A 16,790-nucleotide genomic window follows, 5' to 3' on the forward strand; every position below is an offset into this window, starting at 1 on the left:
ATAAAGACTCAGCTGTTTTCTAGGCGTCCTTATTTGGAAAATAGAAGCAATCAAAATGTAATAAGCAGACATCCAAATCACAAAGCAAACTTAATAAATTCGTTTTTTCTATCCAGGAAGTCAATTACAAGTAAAACCTGTCAAAAGAAGCAAGCCAGTTTCGTTAAATTTTAAGACACAGAGCGAAATCACAAATTCCATACGTCCTAGCCAAGTAAATTTAATGCTAGTTTTCATTCGTAAATATAAGATTGTGGTGCTTAATTCTGCCAATGACGTAAACATCCTAAGATACTTATACTGAGGTAAAAAAAAACTAATAACACCATGTATTGTTTCCTTGGTGTTCTACAAAACTAACAGCGCCATAGATTGGTTCTATGGTGTACTAGGTCGTGATGATCATGTCACTGAGGTAAACATCCACACTATTAAGCTGATCAGACCCCTAAAACCTTAAATTGAGATATATTCTCTTATGTGATCCGATTTTGACGGAATAAAGTCTTTACTTTGCCCCAAGTGTGAGAATCCCATAAAAATTAGTCTAGTAGTTCTGGAGATAGCAATGTTCAAGAAGACTGAGAAAGTTTTTAAAAATAGTCTTATGTATTCTGTTACACTCCCTACATCACAATCACTTTTTGTAAAATATTTTCAAATAGGTTAGCACCCGCTGCTTCGCTCGTGTTTACTCTATGATATGGACGAATTTCTTTTTTTCCTGTATTCGATTTTTATGTTGTTCGCAAATAGCAACAACTTTATAGTTTTCACGCGAATTAAGGCCGTAGAAGCATCGTCTTTACCGAATGTACTTCTGAGCACAAAGTGATTCTGGCAGCTGGAGTCGGAGCTCTTTGTTAATCGTGCCTTTTGAGTTCTTGTGGTAATATTTGCACAGACATTTCCATTCTCTACACATATTTCTGCATATGGCAAATACAAATTTTCATGGTTTTTGTTTAAAAAATGTTTTAATGTAATGAAATATTTTTATAAAAATGTTCATCCTCAATTTTACCGGCTTAGGGGTTTAATTTCCAAAAACACTAAAATACTCATGTTTTTATGCCCAATGCTGAAGTCAAATACCAATTCTCATAGATGCAGTTTTAAAAATGCTTTATTAGTATTTCAATAATAATTTATTTAAAAAAACTTCTACCCACTACTTTGCCTGCCTAGTGGTTGAATTCCCAAAAATGCTGAAGCACGTATATATTCATTTCTGCTCGAGAAACCGAATACCAGTTTTTTGCTTCTGGCTTCAAAATTGTCTTAATAGCGACACATTTTCAAAACACCGTTAGTCCTATTTAACCCCCTTAAGGTTGGAATTTCGAACAATCCCTTACTAAACGATGCATACAGTGCAAGAGCTGCACCCGCTATGAATTTCAAGTTTCTCTCCTTGGCAGTTTGGGCTGGGCAATGATAGTCAAAAAATTACCTTTTATATATGGAAATCTACAGTCACGACAATAAGGTGCTTTATATGCATGCATTAAATTTACATTATTTTGACGCGATTAGTAATTTAAAACAAAAATTTTCTTTTTATACAAAATTATGACTTAATATTCCTAAATTAATATTTACGTGTACGCAGAAAATCTAAGAGGGCCATTCCGTTAAGTCTTTCTTAGACTAGTGGACGATAGACTGTGAGAAACACAGTGTGCTCTTAAGCTCTCCCTACTGGTTGCCTGTAAAATGTCAAGCCGTTACGCACTCAAACAATTTAATGAACAGTCGTTCATCGGCAGTTCAGCTGCAGCGAACGCTGAGCACTTGAGTGGCTGCGTGTGTGAGAGGAGTTTGCCACTCTGGTAGCGGCGGCCTGGGAGCACGGAGCACGTCTGCTGTGCTCCTCCCTGGTAGCCGTCCATCTGCAGATAAGCGGGGGAGGGCGCAGGGGTGAGGTGCGCCCAGTGGTCAGCGGCGGACGTGTTTAGTGCTCCCGGGGCCAGCGTCACTCTGCGAGAAATACTGGCGGTCGCCGCTGGATTTACGGCGCGCACTAAACTAGCGTTTTATAGGCCGCAGGCCGGCTCCGCGCCGCAGGCACAAAGCTGGAATTATATTGTCCGTGGCCGCAGGAGGCTGCGGGCAAGGCGCTCGACCGCAGGCGCACCAGCAGTGGTACACGCTCGCACACAACTTGCGAGGCTCCCTGTTGTACCATCTTACTTTTTCTCCTCGGTTGCTTCGACTTTGTCTACGAAATGTACGGGAGAAAAATGCGATGTACTGTTGGTACACAGGGTGACTCAGCTGCCCCTACCGATAGGCTTTATGCAGCCCGCAACGCCTTCAAAACCCAAGCGCTATATTTTCACATTCTCTCGCTCGCTACGTGCGGACTATTAGTCCTACAGAAAAAAAGTGAACAGGACCTTTTTGTAGGCAATTTTATGTAGTTACTGTGAAAGGTTTTTGCAGGAGGCAACAGTTTTCGAGTTATTCACGAAAAATGCATTTGATGGTCATTTCCTTGAATAATTCGTAAACTACATCCTCTAGCGAAAATGTACCCTAGTACAGAATTTAACTACATTAAATTTACTACAAAAATGTCCTGTTCATTTTTTCTGTAGGACTAAAAAATTGCGTGTAGTGAGAGAGAGGATATGAAATTCTTGTGCTTAGTATTTGAAGACACTGTGGGTTGCATAAAACCAATCAGTAGGGGCACCTGATCACCCTGTACATAGAGTTAAAAGATAAGTGTCCAATATTACGACAGGGGATTGTTTTTCAGGTAATTCATCTTCTGACTGGCTTGATGTGGCCCACAACAAATTCCTCTCCTGCACCCACATTTCCTATCTCTGTCTTATACTATAGTTTTCGCCATCAACAGCTCCCTCAAGAACCATGGAACGTATTCCTTTATGTTTTAACATGTCCTATCATCCTGTCCTAACCTTTTGTCTCTCTTTTCCACATATTCCTTACCGATTATACATAAAACTTCCTCGTTTCTTATGTTAAGTCCCTACCTAATTGTCAACATCCTTCTACAGCATTACATGTCAAACACTTCGCATCTCTTCTTTTCCTGTTTTCTCACAATCCATGATTCATTTGCGTACAATGCTGTACTCCAAAAGTAAATACTCAGCCATTTCTACCTCAAAGAAAGGATTTTGTTTGATACTAGTAGACTTTATGTAGCCAAGTATGTCGTCTTTGCCTGAGCTAGTCTGCTTTTGTGTCCTATTGGTTCGACCGTCACATGTTTTTTTGCTTCCAAAGTCTACTTCGAGATCCCAAACTGGGATGCGGAGTCTATGGCTAATCACGTACGTGCCTCATTTTATGTAGCAAATTCTTTGGGGTTTTCCCCGTGGGAAATTCCATCAACAGCTTGTTTCATACATTCCACATCAGCAGTATCGCAGTGATAGACTAGAAGCACATTTGAAAGGAGAGTGGTTCAATTTTTCGTTCGGTTCTACCGTTTTAGATATATCGTTCCAGGTAAATGCTGGGATAGTCGTCCTTTTGAAAACGACTCGGGTATTCCCTTCTGTTTTCTTCCCCATTGCGTTTTTGTGTCCCGTCGTTGACGATGGGGCGATAAACCATAAACTTCTTTCATCCACAAACCACTTCTCAATGCTAGAAAATTTAGATCTGTTCCGTTCGGTATTTTTTTGTTGGTCACAGCACTGAGACGTCATGGACTATTTGTCTTTGTCTTTCTTATAATATGTGGACTAAGCCCAGCCAAACTCATAATCTCACTTCGCGACTTCCCACCCTCAAAAGCATCCACAGCTCGCGACATACATCTACATCTACATCTACATCTATACTCCGCGAGCCACCTTACGGTGTGTGGCGGAGGGTACTTATTGTACCACTATCTGATCCCCCCTTCCCTGTTCCATTCACGAATTGTGCGTGGGAAGAACGACTGCTTGTAAGTCTCCGTATTTGCTCTAATTTCTCGGATCTTTTCGTTGTGATCATTACGCGAGATATATGTGGGCGGTAGTAATATGTTGCCCATCTCTTCCCGGAATGTGCTCTCTCGTAATTTCGATAATAAACCTCTCCGTATTGCGTAACGCCTTTCTTGAAGTGTCCGCCACTGGAGCTTGTTCAGCATCTCCGTAACGCTCTCGCGCTGACTAAATGTCCCCATGACGAATCGCGCTGCTTTTCGCTGGATCATGTCTATCTCTTCTATTAATCCAACCTGGTAAGGGTCCCATACTGATGAGCAATACTCAAGAATCGGACGAACAAGCGTTTTGTAAGCTACTTCTTTCGTCGATGAGTCACATTTTCTTAGAATTCTTCCTATGAATATCAACCTGGCGCCTGCTTTTCCCACTATTTGTTTTATGTGATCATTCCACTTCAGATCGCTCCGGATAGTAACTCCTAAGTATTTTACGGTCGTTACCGCTTCCAATGATTTACCACCTATGGCATAATCGTACTGGAATGGATTTCTGCCCCTATGTATGCGCATTATATTACATTTATCTACGTTTAGGGAAAGCTGCCAGCTGTCGCACCATGCATTAATCCTCTGCAGGTCCTCCTGGAGTACGTACGAGTCTTCTGATGTTGCTACTTTCTTGTAGACAACCGTGTCATCTGCAAATAGCCTCACGGAGCTACCGATGTTGTCAACTAAGTCATTTATGTATGTTGTAAACAATAAAGGTCCTATCACGCTTCCCTGCGGTACTCCCGAAATTATCTCTACATCTGCAGGTTTTGAACCGTTAAGAATGACATGTTGTGTTCTTTCTTCTAGGAAATCCTGAATCCAATCACAAACCTGGTCCGATATTCCGTAAGCTCGTATTTTTTTCACTAAACGTAAGTGCGGAACCGTATCAAATGCCTTCCTGAAGTCCAGGAATACGGCATCAATCTGCTCGCCAGTGTCTACGGCACTGTGAATTTCTTGGGCAAATAGGGCGAGCTGAGTTTCACATGATCTCTGTTTGCGGAATCCATGTTGGTTATGATGAAGGAGATTTGTATTATCTAAGAACGTCATAATACGAGAACACAAAACATGTTCCATTATTCTACAACAGATTGACGTAAGCGAAATAGGCCTATAATTATTCGCATCTGATTTATGACCCTTCTTGAAAATGGGAACGACCTGCGCTTTCTTCCAGTCGCTAGGTACTTTACGTTCTTCCAGCGATCTACGATAAATTGCTGATAGAAAGGGGGCAAGTTCTTTAGCATAATCACTGTAGAATCTTAAGGGTATCTCGTCTGGTCCGGATGCTTTTCCGCTACTAAGTGATAGCAGTTGTTTTTCAATTCCGATATCGTTTATTTCAATATTTTCCATTTTGGCGTCCGTGCGACGGCTGAAGTCAGGGACCGTGTTACGATTTTCCGCAGTGAAACAGTTTCGGAACACTGAATTCAGTATTTCTGCCTTTCTTCGGTCGTCCTCTGTTTCGGTGCCATCGTGGTCAACGAGTGACTGAATAGGGGATTTAGATCCGCTTACCGATTTTACATATGACCAAAACTTTTTAGGGTTCTTGTTTAGATTGTTTGCCAATGTTTTATGTTCGAATTCGTTGAATGCTTCTCTCATTGCTCTCTTTACGCTCTTTTTCGCTTCGTTCAGCTTTTCCTTATCAGCTATGATTCGACTACTCTTAAACCTATGATGAAGCTTTCTTTGTTTCCGTAGTACCTTTCGTACATGATTGTTATACCACGGTGGATCTTTCCCCTCGCTTTGGACCTTAGTCGGTACGAACTTATCTAAGGCGTACTGGACGATGTTTCTGAATTTTTTCCATTTTTGTTCCACATCCTCTTCCTCAGAAATGAACGTTTGATGGTGGTCACTCAGATATTCTGCGATTTGTGCCCTATCACTCTTGTTAAGGAAATATATTTTCCTTCCTTTCTTGGCATTTCTTATTACACTTGTAGTCATTGATGCAACCACTGACTTATGATCACTGATACCCTCTTCTACATTCACGGAGTCGAAAAGTTCCGGTCTATTTGTTGCTATGAGGTCTAAAACGTTAGCTTCACGAGTTGGTTCTCTAACTATCTGCTCGAAGTAATTCTCGGACAAGGCAGTCAGGATAATGTCACAAGAGTCTCTGTCCCTGGCTCCAGTTCTGATTGTGTGACTATCCCATTCTATACCTGGTAGATTGAAGTCTCCCCCTATTACAATAGTATGATCACGAAACTTCTTCACGACGTTCTGCAGGTTCTCTCTGAGGCGCTCAACTACTACGGTTGCTGATGCAGGTGGTCTATAGAAGCATCCGACTATCATATCTGACCCACCTTTGATACTTAACTTAACCCAGATTATTTCACATTCGCATTCGCTAATAACTTCACTGGATATTATTGAATTCTTTACTGCTATAAATACTCCTCCACCATTGGCGTTTATCCTATCCTTGCGGTATATATTCCATTCTGTGTCTAGGATTTCGTTACTGTTCACTTCCGGTTTTAACCAACTTTCCGTTCCTAATACTATATGCGCACTATTTCCTTCAATAAGAGATACTAATTCAGGAACCTTGCCCTGGATACTCCTGCAGTTTACCAATATTACGTTAACTTTTCCTGTTTTTGGTCTCTGAGGACGGACGTTCTTTATCAACGATGATAATGTCCTCTCTGGTAAGCCGTCAGGTATTTTATCGTTTCGCCCAAGGGGGGGTCCCTCTAACCTAAAAAACCCGCGTGTGCACGCCACACGTACTCTGCTACCCTAGTAGCTGCTTCCGGTGTGTAGTGCACGCCTGACCTGTCTAGGGGGGCCCTACAGTTCTCCACCCAATAACGGAGGTCGATGAATTTGCAACCATTATAGTCGCAGAGTCGTCTGAGCCTCTGGTTTAGACCCTCCACACGGCTCCAAACCAGAGGACCGCGATCGACTCTGGGCACTATGCTGCAGATATTAAGCTCAGCTTGCACTCCGCGTGCGATGCTGGTTGTCTTCACCAAATCAGCCAGCCGCCGGAAGGAACCAAGGATGGCCTCAGAACCCAAGCGGCAGGCGTCATTCGTTCCGACATGTGCTACTATCTGCAGCCGGTCACACCCAGTGCGTTCAATAGCTGCCGGAAGGGCCTCCTCCACATTACGGACGAGACCCCCCGGCAAGCACACCGAGTGCACACTGGCATTCTTCCCCGACCTACCCGCTATTTTCCTGAGGGGCTCCATAACCCGCCTAACGTTGGAGCTCCCTATAACTAATAGGCCCGCCCTCTGTGACTTTCGGGACCTTGCCGGAGAATCGGCCACTGGCCCAACAGGCGAGGCATCCTGTGGTGGCTCGGAAACGATGTCATCACCACTAGGAAGCACCCCGTACCTGTTGGAAAGGGGTAAGGCAGCTGCCACGCGGCCAGATCCCACCATTGCCTTTCGGCCAGGCACGCGCGAGCCCACCACTGTCCGCCATTCACCCTGGAGTGGTGGCTGACCGGTAAGATGCTCACTGCCGGAAGACGCAGCGACATCAGGGGTTCCATGTGATTCCAAGGCCACCGAAGTAGGCATAGGTCTCACCACAGTTGCCCCAACGCCACTACGAGCCGACGCCTGCGCCTCGAGCTCGATGAGCCTAACAGACAAAGCCTCCACCTGCCCCCAAAGAGTGGCCAATTCTCCTTGCGTCCGCTCACAACAACCACAGTCCCTACACATGACTATGTTTACCCTACTCTATACGGTGACAAATTCCCAAGATAATCTTCTGATGAGCTACTCTGATAATCAAGAAACACTCACTGAAATACGAGACGCGAAAACTACGCTAGGTTTTCCCAGAAAAACTATTTAAAAGCTAAGCGCAGCAAATAAGTACAAAAACGCTTTATACAAACAGTACTCGCTGCTGCTGGTGCTCTCGCTCTGGCTGTCACAAGACAACTGCTGATTCAAGTGACTAGTGGCTAACGGCCGCGAAACAAACAAAAGACGGTTTTAGGGCGCTTTCTGTTCTAAACGATCAAGAAAACACTAAGAAATCTAACACGAAAACTACGTAAAGTTTTATCAAGAACTGTTAGTTACTATGCAGAGCAGATAAACACAAATAGAATCCCTTCCTTAGTGGATGGTCGTAAACAAAATGCAAAATAAACGCTTTATACAAACAGTACTCGCTGCTGCTGGTGCTCTCGCTCTGGCTGTCACAAGACAACTGCTGATTCAAGTGACTAGTGGCTAATGGCCGCGAAACAAACAAAAGACGGTTTTAGGGGGCTTTCTGTTCTAAACGATCAAGAAAACACTAAGAAATCTAACACGAAAACTACGTAAAGTTTTATCAAGAACTGTTAGTTACTATGCAGAGCAGATAAACACAAATAGAATTCCTTCCTTAGTGGAAGGTCGTAAACAAAATGCAAAATAAACGCTTTATACAAACAGTACTCGCTGCTGCTGGTGCTCTCGCTCTGGCTGTCACAAGACATAACGGAAGCACTTCATTTTATCCATTGGGCGTCACTAGTGAACAATTTTCAGCAGTCGGCACTTGGCATAGGTCCTGGGTTCAGTCGGCCCTAGAATTTCTTTTCCTGTTTCTAATCAATTCTTTCCCGTCTGGCACTGATTTGTTAATGTGAAAAATGACAAGATATACCGCGGTTCGTAGCCCACGATTATCAGTAGATCCTCGTGTAGCTCTTATGTATCACTACATCGAAATTTTGTTTGTTAACAGCGCAAATGTCTCTGACACTTGTATTCTTTGGCTTAACAAGCACTAGATGGTGAACTTTACCTTTAGTATTTTGTACTGTGACACGTCTTTTCTCTCGCCGGGCTACTATCGTGTCGTACCGATAATTAATGCTTGAGTAGCGAGTGCCTTGAGGCAGCAGTGGTTTGGAGTTAGAATTTACGACCGTCTGGATTAACATCTGGAAATACAGTCCGGGGAGCCGGCCGAAGTGGCCGTGCGGTTAAAGGCGCTGCAGTCTGGAACCGCAAGACCACTACGGTCGCAGGTTCGAATCCCGCCTCGGGCATGGATGTTTGTGATGTCCTTAGGTTAGTTAGGTTTAACTAGTTCTAAGTTCTAGGGGACTAATGACCTCAGCAGTTGAGTCCCATAGTGCTCAGAGCCATTTGAACCATTTTTGAACAGTCCGGGGAAATCCACGTGTGAAAGTGTGCAGTTACATAGAGGTGAATATTATTTGATACATGAAGGCTAATTAGAGGATCACGTCACCTAGCCAGTCAAGTGGGTATTGGAAATTTTTATTGTTATTTCTAATTTTTTTCTCATTTAAATTTTTGTCTGCTATTTTCGGAAAGGAAGATTAGAGTTAAACGACGCGTCATTAACGCGGTCGTTAGAGATGGAGCACAAGCACGAATTACATAAGGATAACGAAGGAAATCGCTCGCGCCCTTATCAAAGAAACCATCTTGCCATTTACCTTAAGCGGTTTAGGGAAATCAAGCAAAACCTAAAGGTGGATGGACCGACATTCGAACGCGAGTTCAGAGTGCTAACCATTACCATACCTCGCTCAAGTTGACGTTCTATGACGTTCTAGTACAACTCATTTTGGCCTGTGTACCGAGCAGGATAGCCACTTATCGGAAGGCGTGCTGACCAGTAACGCACAGCCAATACGGAGTGAGGGAGAGAAATCACTTGCTGGCTGCCAACCGTTGCTGGAGCGTCGGATCGAGAATGGAGAAACACTTTGGCTCCAGCTTTCAGCGTGCTATGGTGTTAACCATCTAATCTCTCCCCTTATCTTTTCAGATTGTTCTGACACCAAAACTAAGAATTCCCAAGACCACTACACTGGCTAATGGCCCCGTAGCCCAACTCGGGCGGCCAAATTTATACCGAATCAGAGAGTATGGTGACATGCTTTCAAATGAACTCTTTTATTTAAAAAGCTCCCTTCGGATGCTCATATCCTCGTCTTTCCTGAGCAGGGCCCTTCTGCACCTTGACAAAGTGAATTAAAGAATCATTCACATCGGGCAAAAGTAAATTTCGGATGTTGTTGTTGTTGTTGTCTTCAGTCCTGAGACTGGTTTGATGTAGCTCTCCATGCTACTCTATCCTGTGCAAGATTCTTCATCTCCCAGTACTTACTGCAACCTACATCCTTCTGAATCTGCTTAGTGTATTCATCTCTTGGTCTCCCTCTACGATTTTTACCCTCCACGCTGCCCTCCAATGCTAAATTTGTGATCCTTTGATGCCTCAGAACATGTCCTACCAACCGGTCCTTTCTTCTTGTAAAGTTGTGCCACAAACTACTCTTCTCCCCAATTCTATTCAATACCTCCTCATTAGTTATGTGATCTACCCATCTAATGTTCAGCATTCTTCTGTAGCACCACATTTCGGAAGCTTCTATTCTCTTCTTGTCCAAACTACACTCCTGGAAATTGAAATAAGAACACCGTGAATTCATTGTCCCAGGAAGGGGAAACTTTATTGACACATTCCTGGGGTCAGACACATCACATGATCACACTGACAGAACCACAGGCACATAGACACAGGCAACAGAGCATGCACAATGTCGGCACTAGTACAATGTATATCCACCTTTCGCAGCAATGCAGGCTGCTATTCTCCCATGGAGACGATCGTAGAGATGCTGGATGTAGTCCTGTGGAACGGCTTGCCATGCCATTTCCACCTGGCGCCTCAGTTGGACCAGCGTTCGTGCTGGACGTGCAGACCGCGTGAGACGACGCTTCATCCAGTCCCAAACATGCTCAATGGGGGACAGATCCGGAGATATTGCTGGCCAGGGTAGTTGACTTACACCTTCTAGAGCACGTTGGGTGGCACGGGATACATGCCGACGTGCATTGTCCTGTTGGAACAGCAAGTTCCCTTGCCGGTCTAGGAATGGTAGAACGATGGGTTCGATGACGGTTTGGATGTACCGCGCACTATTCAGTGTCCCCTCGACGATCACCAGTGGTGTACAGCCAGTGTAGGAGATCGCTCCCCACACCATGATGCCGGGTGTTGGCCCTGTGTGCCTCGGTCGTATGCAGTCCTGATTGTGGCGCTCACCTGCACGGCGCCAAACACGCATACGACCATCATTGGCACCAAGGCAGAAGCGACTCTCATCGCTGAAGACGACACGTCTCCATTCGTCCCTCCATGCACGCCTGTCGCGACACCACTGGAGGCGGGCTGCACGATGTTGGGGCGTGAGCGGAAGACGGCCTAACGGTGTGCGGGACCGTAGCCCAGCTTCATGGAGACGGTTGCGAATGGTCCTCGCCGATACCCCAGGAGCAACAGTGTCCCTAATTTGCCGGGAAGTGGCGGTTCGGTCCCCTACGGCACTTCGTAGAATCCTACGGTCTTGGCGTGCATCCGTGCGTCGCTGCGGTCCGGTCCCAGGTCGACGGGCACGTGCACCTTCCGCCGACCACTGGCGACGACATCGGTGTACTGTGGAGACCTCACGCCCCACGTGTTGAGCAATTCGGCGGTACGTCCACCCGGCCTCCCGCATGCCCACTATACGCCCTCACTCAAAGTCCGTCAACTGCTCATACGGTTCACGTCCACGCTGTCGAGCCATGCTACCAGTGTTAAAGACTGCGATGGAGCTCCGTATGCCACGGCAAACTGGCTGACACTGACGGCGGCGGTGCACAAATGCTGCGCAGCTAGCGCCATTCGACGGCCAACACCGCGGTTCCTGGTGCGTCCGCTGTGCCGTGCGTGTGATGATTGCTTGTACAGCCCTCTCGCAGTGTCCGGAGCAAGTATGGTGGGTCTGACACACCGGTGTCAATGTGTTCTTTTTTCCATTTCCAAGAGTGTATTTATCGTCCATGTTTCACTTCCATACATGGCTACACTCCATACAAATACTTTCAGAAACGACGTCCTGACACTTAAATCTATACTCGATGTTAGCAAATTTCTCTTCTTCAGAAACGCTTTCCTAGCCATTGCCAGTCTACATTTTATATCCTCCCTACTTCGACCATCATCAGTTATTTTGCTTCCCAAATAGCAAAACTCCTTTACTACTTTAAGCGTCTCATTTCCTAATCTAATTCCCTCAGCATCACCCGACTTAATTTGACTACACTCCATTATTCTCGTTTTGCTTTTGTTGATGTTCATCTTATATCCTCCTTTCAAGACACTGTCCATTCCGTTCAACAGCTCTTCCAAGTCCTTTGCTGTCTCTGACAGAATTACAATGTCATCGGCGAACCTCAAAGTCTTTATTTCTTCTCCATGCACTTTAATACCTACTCCGAATTTTTCTTTTGTTTCCTTTACTGCTTGCTCAATATACAGATTGAATAACATCGGGGACGGGCTACAACCCTGTCTCACTCCCTTCCCAACCGCTGCTTCCCTTTCATGCCCCTCGACTTGTCAGGGATTTTTCCTGCCTCGAGATGACTGGGTGTTGTTGTGTCGTCTTCATCAGCATCATTCATCCCCATTATGGTTGGAGGAAGGCAACGGCAAACCTCCTCCATTAGGACCTTGCCTAGTAAGGCGGTGCAGGTTTCCCGCATCGTTCCCCTACGCTCTGTAAAGAAGCATGGGACTTCATTTCCATTTCCATTCCAGTCAACATTGTCAAAAGCTTTCTCTAAGTCTACAAATGCTAGAAATGTAGGTTTGCCTTTCCTTAATCTATTTTCTAAGATAAGTAGTAGGGTCAGTATTGCCTCACGTGTTCCAACATTTCTGCGGAATCCGAACTGATCTTCCCCGAGGTCGGCCTCTTCCAGTTTTTCCATTCGTCTGTAAAGAATACGCGTTAGTATTTTGCAGCTATGACTTATTAAACTGATAGTTCGGTAATTTTCACATCTGTCAACACCTGCTTTCTTTGGGATTGGAATTACTATATTCTTCTTGAAGTCTGAGGGTATTTCACCTGTCTCATACATCTTGCTCACCAGATGGTAGAGTTTTGTCAGGACTGGCTCTCCCAAGGCCGTCAGTAGTTCCAATGGAATGTTGTCTACTCCCGGGGCCTTGTTTCAACTCAGGTCTTTCAGTGCTCTGTCAAACTCTTCAAGCAGTATCGTATCTCCCATTTCATCTTCATCTACATCCTCTTTCATTTCCATAATATTGTCCTCAAGTACATCGCCCTTGTATAGATCCTCTATATACTCCTTCCACCTTACTGCTTTCCCTTCATTGCTTAGAACTGGGTTTCCATCTGAGCTCTTGATATTCATACAAGTGGTTCTCTTTTCTCCAAAGGTCTCTTTAATGTTCCTGTAGGCAGTATCTATCTTACCCCTAGTGAGATAAGCCTCTACATCCTTACATTTGTCCTCTAGCCATCCCTGCTTAGCCATTTCTGATATCAAATGTGAAATTTACGCATGGATATCCGCTGTTAGTGTGGAATAATTTGTAGGCTATCTTACTACAGTTACAATCAAATTCATATTGAAGTAATATGATAAAACGGTGACTGTCTGGGATAAATGGGTTTTGATTTGTGAATTACGTCAGTGTCAATGAGACGGACATAGTTCTATAAGGAAAGTCAGTGGACTTCGTTTTTTGTTTCATAGAATCCTTATCCTCACTGGTTATTAATTTTGTGTGGTCGTTAATTACACGTCGAGGGCAGCAGACTAACGTTTTCGTCCATTGCTGTTTGTAAGCTGTCTCTCTTCAGAAGTTAAATGAACTGTAGATTTTCGAAAAATGCGTAGCTAAATAAGTCATACAAGCACATGCTTGCTTGTTATTCGGTACTATGAGAGAGAAAAACGAATTAATTAAAAAAATTACTTAGTATACCACAATTTGGATTGTAGATGTGTTACTCAACTGAGAATCCTATTTACACGTTCACTTAGCAAATATAAAAAGTATTAAAAAACAAAATGTCGCCAGCTGGATTTTTTGTGGTCTTTCCAATGCAATGGATTGTGTAAATAATGCTATGCTCTTATAAAAACTTGAGATTTATGAAATTAATGGCTGGTTTGAATTATACCTCTCAAGTAGAATGGAAAAAATTTATTCAGACAATGTTGGGAAGGTTAAATTTTAGTGACAGGGAGGAAATCACAAAAGGAAGTCCCGCAGGTGTTTCTCTGAAAGTGGACTATCCCTAAATTTTGAGGAAACACGCTGTATTCAGCTCTGTTCAACAAATAGACTGACACCAACAACTGATTTAGTACATGAATTGGACTCAGTAAGTAGGCAGAATGCTCCAGATTTTTGGGTGTACGTACTGATGAAAACTTGAACTGAAGGAAGCGTGTTACTGAGTTTCTGAAACAATTAAGTTCAGCTACTGTTTCTCTTCGTGTAATTGCTAGTTGTGGAAGCAAAAGGCATCGACTTCCTGATACATCTTGCATATTTGCACTCAGTAATGTCTTATGGAATAATTTTCTGAGCTAACTCTCACTGAGAAAGAAAGTATTAATTGCACAAAATTGAGGAGTAATAATAATATATGTGGTGCTCACCCTCACCCCTCTTCAAAGAGCAATAGAACTTGCACGCTGCTAGGCACAACCTACTGAAAAAAACTGTCACTCTTTTACCCTCGTTTTTCGTGTTTTGAGTGTAGTTTGGCTCTAAACTTTGCGATTAGGTTCGCAGGACGGCGCGCTCTCAACTGGCAGATGCTGTGTGCCATATGGTATCATATTGATGCGGTACGTAGGGGTAGGGGTTACCACAACACTCTTCCGATCTTTGACGGTTTTCCAAACCTTGTAACCGCTAATTCTCAATCACGCAGCTCTTCAATTGCCATCACGAGGCCGAGTGGGCATTGTTCCGGTCCCCCTAACAAGGAAAAAACGCTGACAGTACCGGGAATCGAACACGGCTCCTCCGCGTGGCAACCTGCCACGCTGACCTTTCTTTTTTTTTTTTCTTTTTTGTTACAGGAAAACCTTGTGAGTCTCTCCGCAACTTGAGCAGGAGAAAATGAAATGCAATGACAAATCTGATAAGACAAGAATCACATACCAATTACAACTGCGCTCTTAATTTGTGTAACAAGTGGTATTATATAAATAGTGTAACAAATAATAAACATAAACTGCTTCTTTCAGTATACAAAACAATAACGGATCACGTCCCACTTCGTGGGCACATTCCTCTACGATCCCGTTGTACCACGTGTTGGAGCCGGACACGTCTTCGCGTGTGATGGTGAATCCTCTCTGCTTCCTGACCCTTTCTTGTTCAGAATCTACATGTAGATGTAGATGAATCATTATATCTAATAGTAAGTCTCCTACGCGGTGCAGCCCAACAGGGTGGGGTTCAAGCAAGAGTAATTTATTAGACATCTCGGATTTTTCAAAATCAGTGAATGACGTTCTCGTAGAAAAGCATAAAAGTCTAGCACATTCTTACTGCCCTCTCGGAAAAGGTAAAGTGCAGTCAGAGCCCGGGTATAAGTCACTCACTTGGTCTCCGTTCGGAGAAAGTACGTCATATCCGAGAGAAATGGTACCCGTGGTTCAGTTACTTGTGGCACCACACGAAGGAGGAATGCCATCATTTTTTGGACCGCCACTAAGCTACGGAGTATTTCGACACTGGCTTCAACTCAAAAGTGACGGACGGAAGGCAGTAAAAGAAGTAGCTCGCAATACAAAGTGTGTACCTCGGACGTAAATACTGCTCCAGGCCATAGACGCGAAAACCGCCCCGTGCTGTCGAGTACAATGTCTTTGGCGCAATAACGCGAGTGGGGCAGTTTAGTCGACGGCGGATGGAGGGCGAGGAACGCTCCGGAGCGGGCGACTGGAGGAGGGCAAATAAAGGTGAAAAGGGCAGGGCGGAAGGGCGGCAGGACACGCGCCTGGCGGCCGTTTCTCTTCCCGAAATATTCGGAGCCGGCCCTGCGCTGCGGCCGCGCCGTAAGAGGGACACAATAGCGGCGTAAAAGTCTGCAGGCAGAAGGCACGAGGCAGCGGGCTCCAGATGCGTCCCCCGGGGCCGCGATAACTTCAGGCCGGAAGTAACGCAGCTTCCGGGAGACATCTGCATCCCCTCTCCTCCCCCTCCCCCGGCCTGCCGCATCCATACGGCCGCTTAAAAGCCACGCACGCCGCCTCAGACACGTCCGCATTACGGCTTCCCCAACCCGCCGGGCCTTCCTAATCCACATTACCGTATACCGCCACTGCAGCGCGCCGTGCCATCGTGGAGTACTTTATGCCGCCGTTCTTGGACGTTTTTATTTCTATGCAGCAGCCGCTGTTAATGTAGTTTTAGAAGCTTGGTGCAATACCGCGAAATGAAGACGTAACGGTGGTGTAAGAAATTTTTGTAAGAAGTCGGAATCAGAGAGAAGTCGTGGTAGTAATAGTAGTAGTAGTAGAATATTTATAAATCCGTAAATCATTTTATAACGTAACAACTAAAAGCCATCTGCTGCAAAAGATTTTCATGTGTTGCATCCCTATCGACAGGGTGAACAAAAAGTCTGTTAACATTTCAAGATGCACATTTTCAGGGAAAAATGTAGATAGAGAGGTAACTACATCTACATCTACATACATACTCCGCAATCCACCATACGGTGCGTGGCGGAGGGTACCTCGTACCACAACTAGCATCTTGTCTCCCTATTCGACTCCCAAACAGAAAGAGGGAAAAATGACTGCCTATATGCCTCTGTACGATCCCTAATCTCTCTTATCTTATCTTTGTGGTCTTTCCGCGAAATGTAAGTTGGCGGCAGTAAAACTGTACTGCAGTCAGCCTCAAATGCTGGTTCTCTAAATTTCCTCAGTAGCGATTCACG

The 16,790-nt window shown here is 44.6% G+C and overlaps 1 protein-coding gene across 1 annotated transcript in view; it reads right to left on the reverse strand.

Annotated features, from left to right (window-relative positions):
• LOC124613568 (inhibitory POU protein-like) overlaps nucleotides 1–16,790 on the reverse strand; it is a 470,716-nt gene that overhangs the window by 247,722 nt on the left and 206,204 nt on the right. The gene's annotated exons all lie outside the window — the stretch shown is intronic.

The sequence above is a fragment of the Schistocerca americana genome, chromosome 4 (genome assembly GCF_021461395.2).
Source record: "Schistocerca americana isolate TAMUIC-IGC-003095 chromosome 4, iqSchAmer2.1, whole genome shotgun sequence".
Lineage (NCBI taxonomy): Eukaryota > Metazoa > Arthropoda > Insecta > Orthoptera > Acrididae > Schistocerca > Schistocerca americana.